Source organism: Crinia signifera, chromosome 2 (genome assembly GCF_055691185.1).
Source record: "Crinia signifera chromosome 2, ASM5569118v1, whole genome shotgun sequence".
In the NCBI taxonomy this organism is placed as follows: domain Eukaryota; kingdom Metazoa; phylum Chordata; class Amphibia; order Anura; family Myobatrachidae; genus Crinia; species Crinia signifera.
This window is the reverse complement of record NC_139218.1, coordinates 342119113-342132262: the sequence shown is the minus strand read 5'-3', so window position 1 is coordinate 342132262 and position 13150 is coordinate 342119113.

The following is a 13150-nucleotide window of genomic DNA, read 5'->3' as shown; positions in this document are numbered from 1 at the left end:
CACTCCCTGAGGGAGAAAATACTCTGTTCCTGGACTTCCCTGGTAATGTATGACTGCTATCACCTGTGGGGAGCTAGGTAATTGATAAGGAAGGTGTTTCACCACAGGTGATGGCAATCATACATTACCAGGGAAGTCCAGGAACAGAGTATTTTCTCCCTCATGGAGCAGGTCAGGTAGGCAAGTATGCCCTAGGGCAGAGGTTCCCAAACACGGTCCTCAAGGCACCCCAACAGTACAGGTTTTAGGTATATCCATGACTCAGCACAGATGGTTAAATCAGACTGACTGAGTTACTGACTGAGTTACTAATTACTTACAAATGGTGACAGAATATCTGACATAATGTGGGTGAAAATCTGGGATCCAGTGACCATCAAGCAGTATGGTTCAAAATAAAGACAGAGACTGACTCATCGCACACAAAAACAAAGGTGTTAGATTTTAGGAAGGCTGATTTTGTAGAGATGGGAAACTCTGTAAGGGATTCTTTGGCAGAGTGGAAGAACGTGGAAGGAGTGCAGGATAAGTGGGAAAAATTAAAAAGTGCAATTCTAAAAGCAACAGAACTTTGTGTCAAAAGAGTTAGGAAAAACACAAGAAAAAGAAAGCCATTGTGGTTTGCAAAAGAAGTAGCAAGTATTGTGAAAGCAAAAAAGTTGGCCTTTAAGAAATTTAAGCAGACGCAGAAGAATGAGGACAAAGAGGTGTATCTTGTTAGACAGAAGGAGGCTAAGAAGGTAATCAGATGTGCAAAAGCACAGGCTGAAGAGAAAATGGCCCAGTCAGTGGGTAAAGGGGGGAAAACTTTTTTTAGGTATATAAGTGAAAGGAGAAAAACAAAAAGTGGAATAATTAGACTGAAGACAGAGAGTGGAAGTTTTCTTGAGGGGGACAATGTAATAGCAGATAATATTAATAATTATTTCTGCTCAGTATTCACTGCTGAAAGAGAGGGGAAGGGGCCACAGTTAAGTTGCAAGTATAGTCAGAAAACTGAGGGAGAGACAAGTACATTTACAGAGGAGAAAGTCCTCACAGAACTCTCAAAACTGAAAGTGGATAAATCAATGGGGCCAGATGGGATACATCCAAGGATACTAAAAGAGCTTAAAGGGGAGCTGGTAAAACCAATAACAGAATTATTCAACCAGTCACTAGCTACTGGAGTAATCCCAGAGGACTGGAAAACAGCGAATGTAGTCCCACTGCACAAAAGTGGAAGCAAGGAAGAGGTAAGCAACTATCGACCAGTGAGCCTTACATCAGTAGTAGGGAAATTGATGGAAACACTCTTAAAACAAAGAGTTGTAGAATATCTCAAAACCAGCAATTTACAGGATCCAAAACAGCATGGGTTTACTGGGGGAAGATCATGTCAAACAAATCTTATTGACTTTTTTGACTGGGTGACTAAAGTAATAGATCAAGGTGGGGCTGTAGATGTAGCTTATCTAGACTTTAGTAAAGCTTTTGACACTGTCCCACATCGCAGACTGTTAAATAAACTTGAAAGCTTGGGATTGGATTCTAAGATAGTTGAATGGATAAGATGCGTGGTTGCAGGACAGAAAACAGAGAGTTGTAGTAAATGGAGTACAGTCAAAGGAGGGAAAGGTTACAAGTGGAGTACCCCAGGGATCTGTACTTGGACCGGTGCTTTTTAATATCTTTATTGGTGATATTGCTAATGGAATTGAGGGTAAAATGTGCCTTTTTGCAGATGACACAAAGGTATGCAACAGGGTAGACACACCAGGAGGGGTAAAACAAATGATTGAGGATCTAGGCAGATTAGAGAAATGGTCAAGAGAATGGCAACTACAGTTTAATGCCAAAAAATGCAAAATCATGCACTTGGGTCTCAGAAATCCAAAGACTCAATCTCCTATATATTTGGCTACATCTGTCACTCAAAGTGGGTGTCTGTGTCTATAACGCTCTGTTCCTGGACTTTCCTCTTAATGTGTGATTGCCTTCATCTGTGCTGAACACCTTTCTGAGAAATTAACCTGTTTAAAACAGGTGATGGCAATCATACATTAAGGGGAAGTCTAGAAACAGAGCATTGTGTCCCTCCTGGAGAGGGTCATGTTGGGAGGTATGTGACAGAGAACCAGCCCAGTGAGCCCACAGACAGTGCCAGACACCCACTGCCTTCCCATGTTGCCCAGCACTGCTACTCCACAGCCACCAGGTGAGCGCCCCCCTCCCGCGATTTGCGGCAAACCCCCCCCCCCTCCCGCGATTCGCGGCAAAAACACCCGCTCCCCCGCGAACCCCCCTTACCGCGATTCGCAGCAAAAACACCCCTGCGACCCCCCCTCCCGCGATTTGCTGCAAAAAGAACCCCCCCCACGACCCCTCCCTCAATTCGCGGCATAACCACCACCCCGCGACCCCCCCTCCCGCGAATCGCGGCAAACCCTCCCCCGTGACCCCCCCCCCCCGATTCGCGGAAAAAACACCCCCCCGCGACCTCCCTCCCGCGATTCGCGGCAAAAAGAACCCCCCCGCGACCCCCCCTTGCACGATTGGCGGCACCCCCCCTGCGACCCCCCTCCCGCGATTCGCGGCACCCCCCCGCAATTCGCAGCAGCCCCAGGATTAAATGGCACATGCAAAACACTGACATGGCTATGGTCGACAATGAAAAAGGTTGACATGAGTTTTTGAAGATTTATTTTTAATTTTTTTAATTTTTTCATATTCATTGTCATGTGTCGACATGGACACCAATGAAGTGGCACACTTATGTCAACATTTACATGTGTTGACCTTTCTGTGTTGATTTTTTCTTGTGGCGATTCGCGTCACACTCCCCGCAACCCCCCCTCCCGCGATTCGCGGCACCCCCCGTGACCCCCCACCTCCCGCAATTCGCGGCAACCCCCCACCGGAACCCCTGTGAACCCCGCCCTCCCGCGATTCGCGGCACCCACCCCCGCGACCCCCCGTCCCGCAATTCGCGGCACCCCCCCCGTGATTCGCGGCAGCTCCAGAATTAAATTGCACATGGAAAACACACATGGCTATGGTCGACAATGAAAAAGGTTGACATGAGTTTTTGAAGTTTTTTTGTCATTTTTTGAATATTTTCATATTCATTCTCATGTGTCAACATGGACACCAATGAAGTGCCACACTTATGTCAACATTTACATGTGTTGACCTTTCTGTGTTGATTTTTTTCTTGTGGCGATTCGCGTCACACCCCCCACGACCCCCCCCCCTCCCGCAATTCGCGGCAACCCCCCACCGGAACCCCCATGAACCCCGCTCTCCCGCGATTCGCGGCACCCACCCCCCGCAACCCCCCCCCTCCCGCCAATCGCGGCACCCCCCCGCGATTCGCGGCAGCCCCAGGATTAAATGGCACATGCAAAACACTGGCACGGCTATGGTCGACAATGAAAAAGGTTGACATGAGTTTTTGAAGATTTATTTCATTTTTTGAATGTTTTCATATTCATTGTCATGTGTCAACATGGACACCAATGAAGTGGCACACTTATGTCAACATTTACATGTGTTGACCTTTCTGTGTTGATTTTTTCTTGTGGCGATTCGCGTCACACCCCCCCCGCAACCCCCCCTCCCGCGATTCGCGGCACCCCCCGTGACCCCCCACCTCCCGCAATTCGCGGCAACCCCCCACCGGAACCCCTGTGAACCCCGCCCTCCCGCGATTTGCGGCACCCAACCCCGCGACCCCCCCTCCCGCAATTCGCAGCACCCCCCGTGATTCGCGGCAGCTCCAGAATTAAATTGCACATGGAAAACACTGGCACGAGTTTTTGAAGTTTTTTTGTCATTTTTTGAATATTTTCATATTCATTCTCATGTGTCGACATGGACACCAATGAAGTGCCACACTTATGTCAACATTTACATGTGTTGACCTTTCTGTGTTGATTTTTTCTTGTGGCGATTTGCAATTCGCGGCACCCCCCGCGACCCCCCCTCCTGCAATTCGCGGCACCCTCCGCGACCCCCCTCCCGCGATTCGCGGACACCTAAGTTGCAATACAGGGCATCTTTCATACAATTCTAACCATATTTCTCATATACAAACGTTCACAAATTAAGGGGGCGCAGCCCCCTACGACGGTGTGAAGAGCGCCCGTAGGGCGCGATGAATCACCTAGTATAGTATAAATGGCACTATAATGGAAACTACTGAGGAAGAGAGGGATCTAGGTGTCACCATTTCAGGGGACTTAAAAGCAGGTAGGCAATGTAACAAAGCAATGAAGAAGGCAAGTCAGATGCTTGGTTGCATAGGGAGAGGTATCAGCAGTAGAAAGAAAGAAGTAATAATGCCACTGTATAGGTCATTGGTACGACCTCACCTAGAGTATTGTGTTCAGTACTGGAGGCCATATCTCCAGAAGGATATAAATACATTAGAGACTGTACAAAGAAGAGCAACTAAAATGGTGCATGGCCTACATCACAAAACGTACCAGGAAAGACTAAAAGATCTTAATATGTATACTTTAGAGCAGAGAAGGGAAAGGGGGGACATGATAGAAACTTTCAAATATATCAAGGGCTTTAACAAGGTACAGGTGGGAGACATTCTTCACAGGAAGAGGAGCAACAGAACACGAGGACATGCACTGAAACTAGAGGGAGGAAGATTCAGGGGAAATGCGAGGAAGAATTTTTTCACAGAAAGAGTAGTAGATAAGTGGAATAGCCTCCCAACAGAGGTGGTAGACGCAAATACAGTAGTACAATTTAAACATGCTTGGGATAAGCATATTGATATCCTTACAAAAAAATAAGGATCAAATATGGTTTGAGGTAACATGTTTAAAAAAAGGGGCAGACTAGATGGGCCAAGTGGTTCTTATCTGCCGTCAAATTCTATGTTTCTATGTTTAATTAAGTCACCTGTGGCCAAGGGTGTCTTGAGGACCGGGTTTGGGAACCTCTGCCCTAGGGCATTGTCATTCCTAATTGTCGACCTAGTGCTTGTGTCGACCTTCTGAGCTTGTGGACCTATTTTATGTTGATCTAAACCCTGTTGACTTTTAGTGCTCAACCTAATGTACGTCAACCTTTATACTGTCGACCCTATGACTCACACTCGCAGTGTGGCATCTGCACCATGGCTGTACACATTTGCCGACATACAATGCAAAATAATTTTCCTGTAATATCCAAGGGCAAACTACCACATGGCAGAGATGGCACTACCCTTGCAGGAGTAGGCACAGCTAGTGCCAGTCCTCATTATTTGCAGTGGATGGCCCTTTGGTGCAATTTGCCAAGCTCTGACTGCTAAGTTAACACCATCCTCAGCTGTTATCTTCTGATCCCTCGACAGCAGCCATGACAAAGGATGGATGCTTACCGATTGGGGAAAAACATCACCCATAGTGGTATGATGGCAGCTGCGGCCTGTGTATCGGTCACTGATGGTTCCTTCAGATTGTTAAAACCATTGATGGCTATTTCCCCTGCCGACTGTCACACAATGATACCATGCATGCGCAGCCTTATGGTCTGTGGGGGTGATTCTGATTTAATTGCTCCCCGGACGTATGTTTAGCGTATGCACATGTTCAGACGCTTGGTGTGAGAGGGCGGGCATGGCAAACGTCTTGTTTGCCGCCCCACTCACACCTGGCAGTGCAGTTGGGGGGGGAGGGGGCAGCAAGGGGTCGCACCCATGGGAACACCAAGTATTTCATGGGCGTTTCCATGAAAATGCTGGCCATGACGCTTACGTCGGCTGCCCACCCGCTTCCCGCACAGGGCGCCCACAGATGTAAGACCGGCACTGTAGAAATCATTCGATGATCAATAAACATCCATTCATATATGTGCAGGGGAACTCGCCAAGGAGGGGGGTGGGCGGCGTTTAATCCGCACGTAAAGCTGCTAAATTTGCAGATTTGCGTGTGGACCAGAATAAGGTCCTTAATGTCAGACAAGAAGACAGCATGGTGATAACCACGACAGGTTCCTATTGGTGCAGCAGGAAATGACCACTGTAGAACTGATGTTTGAGATAATTGATAACTTATTGTTAGTAATATCTATATAGCGGCAACATACTCTCTACCAAAAGCATAGCTATGTGGATGAGGACCTAACAAGAGAAATTAGGCAAAATAAGTTAAGGTGTAGTAGGAAGAGTATTTTTAAAGTTAAGGATCTGGCGCAACAATTGCTAACAATCTGTCTGGTCTCCCATGTCATCAGGCCCTGCCCCATCATATCAAAATGCCACAAATCATGCACATGATGTTAGGAATTTGTACTGTTTAGCCCCGACCCCTCCATTTACTCTGATTCCCTTGATTATCCCCTGCCTGCTACACAAAAAAGTGGGAGAGCCAGCTACTCTTCTGGGGATGCGAGAGGACTATCTGAACAATCAGGATTCTCCCACAATTTTCTGGAGATTATGGCATGCAGTCGCAAATGGGGGACCTCTAGTAGACACCATATACGTGACTCAGAACTAGGCCCGTTGTGTAGTAGAAGGGAAAGTATTTGGTCAGCACTGTCATGTGCGATTAGAGCATGCTTACCAACTTTGATCTCCCCTCCTCTGTGAAGGATCAGCCTGGTGGGACATAGGGGACATGGCCTGTGTGAAGGTAGGCTTTTCAGCGGGGTGCCAGACGCGTTCCCGACAGTCGGGATCCCGACAGTCATTTACCCGACGTCGGGATCCTGACTGTCAAAATGCAGACAGCCGGGTGCCCGACGGCCACCCGCTATTTTCCCTCGTGGGGGTCCAGCCACCGTGCCCGCAAGGGGCTTTTTTGCGCTCGCCATGCTGTCTGAGTCCGGGCAGTCGGGCTAATGACTGTCGGGATCCCGACTGTCGGAACCCCATACCACACCCTTTCAGCGGGCATGGTGGCATGAGGTCATAAGGTTATCATTTAAAATTTTGATGGGTTCTATAGAGATGTGTAAGAAGTGTAAAGATCTGTTTGCAGTCATAGGCGTGCGCACATTGAGTGTTAGGGGTGCACAGGCACACCCTAATGCTGTGCACACCCTTAAAAACATGTCCCTGTCACTAGCAATACTTTTATCAAAAACTGAATTCCATTAAAAGAAGCGCCGATCAATTATGTGTGTTTTGTGTTGTTAATTATACTAGACCAGTGGTTCCCAAACTGTGCGCCTAGGCTCCCTGGGGTGCCTCAGAGCACTTTCAGGGGTGCCTCAGGTTGGTGGTCCAGAACCAATTCAAATTATTTATGGCCAATAAAACCGGAAAAATCCGTGCTTGGGGCTTCCAATTATAAAATATGTGGGGAAACATAAGTTAATCGTGTTCCTCACCACCTAACTGGACCTAAGGATGACATTTAAGCACAACTTATTTCATTAAAAAAATAATTTTTAAACTTGGCAACAAACTTTGGCCTAGGGGTGCCCCGAAAAATATTCTGATACTCTAGGGTGCCGGGATTCAAAAAAGTTTGGGAACCTCTGTACTAGACCATTGTCAGATCACTACATAGCTGCTTCATCTAGGGCCGGTGTAAGGCTTCTCGGCACCCTAGGCAAAACTTCAAACAACTTTCCCCCCCCCCCATACTGCCACCAATACCGACTTTCAAACCCCTTAAGGCATATCTGCCTAACATTCCAGAATGGCAGGGAGGCTAAAAAAATTGTGAGGTTCTCCCAGCCCCCTGATTAGGTGTGCAAGTCCCCTGCTTTCCCTGGAGCCCCCCACACCCTCCCCTTTGCCACCCACAACAGAGTTCAAGGAGGAGGTGGCAGCAAGTAGGAAAGTATGCCTCAAGGCAAGGTACGGGGGTGAGGTCTTAGAAGTTCCACAGCTGCCACCTGCATTAAGTACAACAAGGATCCTCATAGACATTCTTAATTTTTTGATAGGCAGCCTTGGTGCCCCCCCCCCCCCCCCCCCAAAATCCTGGCACCCTAGGCAGCTGCCTAAAGCTGCCTAGAGTCGGCCCTGGCTTCATCCATATATGTTTTTGACTTATTTTGCATGTACTGATACACAGAGTAATTAAAACTGAAATAGGCAGGATATTATGTTGTGAGAGACATTTTATAACATTTTATAATGTAATGAGTGCCAATAGAAGATGGCAGACACGCCTGATTGGCAGTATTAGACACACCCAATGGGCAGAGTTAGGCATACCCAATAGGTGGTGCTAGACACACCCCTTTAATGGTGCACCCCCTAATAAAATGTGCTGCGCATGACTATTGTTAACATTTATTAACAATAATGCACTACAGTGGAGTTATATGTGTAACTGGCAAATATATTTTGTGTTGAGCTGGGGAAAGCAACTGAAAACTACAGTGTCAGGATAAATCTGCCCGTTATTTGCAAAATATAAGGAAATAGAAGAGGTTATGTTTTCTAGTAGCTAAGTGCTGCAATTTTAAGAGAAATAGTTAAAAGAACAGGTGCATCATTAGAAACAAGATAATTAATAATGTCTAACAGGATTAAAGGTATGTGGGTGGTGAATCAATAAAAGGCTAAAGAAATTGGAGGAGGTAAGGGGAGGGTGGAGTAGATAGCTGAATGTGTAGGGAATTAACAAGACATGTAAAACAGGTCTGTGTATAAAGACACATACAGTAGAATGGTAAATATAGGCTTAAGATACAGGCCCTTAAGGTGCCCACACACGCACCGATCCCGGCGTGCGTTGTGGGCTTAACTAGCACACATAGCATCGCATCGTATGCCTTGTGCATACGATGTGCATGCGATGCGATGCTATGCTAGAAAAAGCTAGTACAAAAAGTATGTGCAGCACATACTTTTTGTACTGTGCGATGAGGTGCCGCGGGAGCGCGCAGCCCATCGTATAGCATCGCACCGCCGGGATCGGTGCGTGTGTGGGCACCTTTATTCAGATCTGATCTTAGTACAAATTTGTTCTCAAAATGGGCAAAACCATGTGCACTGTAGGTGGGGCAGATGTAACATGTATAGAGAGAGTTAAGCTGGCCATACATCTACAGATCGATTGGGCTGGTTAGAACAAAATCCTGGTAATGGATGAGAGCAAATGACAGTTGAACATTTGCTTTGAAATGCTGGAAAACTGCCAAACTGCCATTCAGATACTACCAGGTTTTTGTTCCAATCAGCCCAATCTGACAATCGATCTGTAGATGTATGGGCCCCATTAGATTTGTGTGAGTTATTTTGTTTCTGTGCAGGGTAAATACTGGCTGCATTATTTTTACGCTGCAATTTAGATTTCATTTTCAGCACACCCCACCCAAATTTAACTCATACTTGCCGACTTTTGAACTGCCCTCTCACATAGCCGGGAGTGAAAAAGAGCCGGTTCGGGGGCGTGGCCACACAGATGCTGCCCTGCTGGGGGGGTGCATATAGCGTCGCGTCATTTTAGCCCTGCCCCCCGCCGTGCAATACCGGTATTTCAGGCATTGCACTGCGGGGGGCAGGGCTAAAATGACGCGATCGTGATGCCGCAATCGCATTAGCGGCATTTTACCCGCAGATCCCCCCGCCAAGGGACACATCGCGGGAGCTGGGGGGATATGCGGGAGGATTGTCACCCTTTCCGGGGGGCCGGGAGGGGGACCCGATTTCCGGGACCCTCCCGGCCATTCCGGGAGGGTAGGCAACCCTGATTTAACTCTCTCTATGCATGTTATATCTGCCCCACCTTCAGTTCACATGGTTTTGCCCATCTTGAGAACAAATTTGTACTGCAATCAGATCTGAATAAGGGCCACTGTTCCTTTAAACTGGGACACTAATGAATTATACCCAGGCTTACCATACCATCCCTTTAAACCGGGACACACATGGATTACACAGGTTATGAGTCTGTTTAAAATCAAGTGAAATGTAGACTTGATGTCAACCAGCCACAGCAACAGCACCTGTGTAATTAGTGTCCCGGTTTAAAGTAATTGTATTGTAAGTCTAGGTATAGAGATCCAATAGCAGTAACTAGTACGTGTTTCTGTGCCTGATTCTATGTTGGGCGCAGATGCCACTTTATCTTTTGTCGCAGTTGTATCTGCATCATATGCTAATGCCACGGATGATTTTCACGGAACTGACACTACCATTTGCAACAGCTTCCGACAGTACATTATTGTCTCTGTCCTTTACACATATCATGAGCACTTGCACCAGCCTAATGGTAGGTGTAGTTTTGCTGTCTGAGCATGGCCTCCTATGTGAACCCCACCCCGTTATCTCCCAACAATGGCCACTTAGATTGCTAGACCCTGCGTCTGATTCTGTTCTTCTACTTTGTTTACGATATCGCTCATTGACGTCACCCATCCACCGCTATGTTCAGATTGAGCTTTATGTACAGATGACAGGAGGGGTCGTTCACAAATGGCTGCCACGTGCATTTCCAGAGCATTTTCTCCCTGAAGGAGAGGGTCAGGTAGGCAACCCTGCATTATCATCCATATCGTTTACGATATATTGCCCATTGTGTACCCAGCTTTAGTTTGACTGCGGTATGTAATCTTATGCCATACCACTGAAAATATAATCACCTATAGTATATTATTAGATTGTCTTTGTATTATCTATCGATATAAAAGGCTAACTACTCCTCATGTCCACTAGAGGGCACTCAATGCATTAAATTAATAAAGTAAAAGCAATTTTTGCAGGGACACAGATCTGTGTCAAGCTTGCTGAATATGGAGAGAGGGAGCTGTGAAAACAAGGATCTGATGTAGGCGCAGATAGGGACTGGGGGTAGGGTGGGGTGGAGAGCTTGGGAAACTGTCATTTTGACAGGCTTTTAACAAGTTTTATTCTATTTTGTATTCTTTCTAGATTTCTTGAAGCAAATCAGTAAAACCACCAAATTATCACAGACAAACAGATGGGACTAAATATAAATGTACAATCCCATCCAACCTTTCCCTAAATAGATTATATCAAATATCTGATTGTGATTTACTTCATCATGTACATTACTCCACCAGCAGAACATGCATCAGCACCTGTAGTTACCATGGTAATTAACAACAAAGATGTACGTTTAAAGATGGGAGTTCTATTCAAGATGGGATGTTACTATGGGGCAGTATGGATGTTATAATGGTTAGCATTACTGCCTCACAGAACTGAGGTCATGGGTTCAATACCCACCATGGCCTTAACTGTGCGGAGTTTGTATATTCTCCCCATACTTGCTTGGATTTCCTCCAGGTACTCCGTTTTCCTCCCACAGTCCAGAAATATACTGGTAGGTTAATTGGCTCCCAACAAAATTAACCCTAGAATATATGTGTGTGTGTGTGTGTGTGTGTGTGTGTGTGTACATGTGGCAGGGAATATAGATTGTAAGCTCCACTGGGGCAGGGACTGATGTGAATGTTCAAATATTCTCTGTAAAGCGCTGCGGAATATGTGTGCGCTATATAAGAAACTGCTAATAAATAAATAAATGTGCAACCAATCAGATTCTTTTATCTTCTAGAACAGGGATGGGGAACATTTTGCCCTTCAGCTGCTGTTGAACTACACATATCAGCATGCCTTGCTACAGTTTTAGCATGACCAAATAGCAAAACTGTTGCAGAGCTTTCTAGGATTGTAGTTCGAGGACAGCTGTCGGGCCAAAGCTTCCCCTTCCCTGTTCTAGAAGGTGCTAAATAAATAAGTAGTTTAGTTGCTAGGGACAACATCCCATACTCAATACCCATCTTAATAAATAAACCCAAGGGCGTAACTACCATAGGTACAAGGGGTGCAGCTGCTATGGGACCCAGAGGTGAAGGGGGCCATCTTTGTAACTAATATGTTTTACATACATTTATCACCATCAGTTGCTAAATAGGGGGCCCTTAAAAACTTTTGCTATGGGGCCTAATAATATCTAGGTACGCCTCTAAATAAACCCTACAATGTGACAAAACCTGTTCAGAGATTTGAAGGAAATTAAAGAAACAGTAACAAAAATTACCACTGGAGGTCACCAAAGTACACATTTCTTGCTTGATGAATTTGTTAGTGTAAATCATGAAAGCAGTGACAAAGTACAGTTATCTATAAGTTGAATGCAAAGTTTTAATTTAATAAGTGTGGTTAATTACCCACAAATATTACAATCTATATACTGCAAATATTACAATCTATAGATTGTAAGCTTGCAGCAGGGCTCTCCTACCTCCATGTCTGTCTGCTGTTACCCATTTTGTTCTATCACTGTCTACAGTAAAGCGCAATGGAATCTTCTGTGCTGTATAAGAAACTGTACCTCCAAAATGTATGTAGGAGGGACCGCAGCAGGAATCTCTGATACCTGCTGTGTTCCGTCCTGTCCTGCACGCAGTCGTATCCCCCATGGGGGTGTGATGCTGCCTGATGTACCAATATCCAGGAGAGGGCAGCCAGCTCCGAGCAGTGAGGGGCAGGGCCTCCGGGGGGTCACAAAAGAGGTGGGACGGGGTGGAGCTTATGGAAAGATCTATGTTTGGGGGCGTGGCGGACACGATTTTCAGGAGCGTCCCAGCCATTACGGGAGGGTAGGCAACCCTATACTGTAATAAAGTACACTGATAGCTTGAGCTCCCTGAAATGCCCTTTATCATCATCCACCGGCTCTAAGCGCGGCGGGAGGGGGGGGTGCTCCATCGGATGGTGGGCAGAGTTTACCTGTTTGCTAGGCTGCAAACATACGCAACCTAGCGACCAGGTCTGAATTAGGCCCATTATCTCTATCCACTTCATTACTCTCCAAGCTTAGTTCTTCAGATCAGATAGCAATAGCTGTGGATTCGGTATGAAATTCCGACGGTCAAAATCCCGACAAGGACAAAATCCCGACATTTAAAATCCCGACGAGGTCAAATACCGACATATAGAATGTACAGGTGAAAAAGTCAACATGTCTTTCCGTCAACAGGTCGCGAGGTCGACATGGGTTTTTTCACTGTTTTTGACCCAAATGTCGACACAGTCGACATGGACACAGTTGGAAGTGAACCGCAGCCACTCGCTTCGCTTGCAATGCTTCGGGCACGGTGCTTCGCTGCGCTCGGCACACTATTTTATTCTCCCACCACGCCCTAGTGGATGGTAGGGCATGAAATACCGCCTGTCGGCACATGTCGGGTCAAAAAACAGTGAATAAAACCCATGTCGACCTTGCGACCTGTC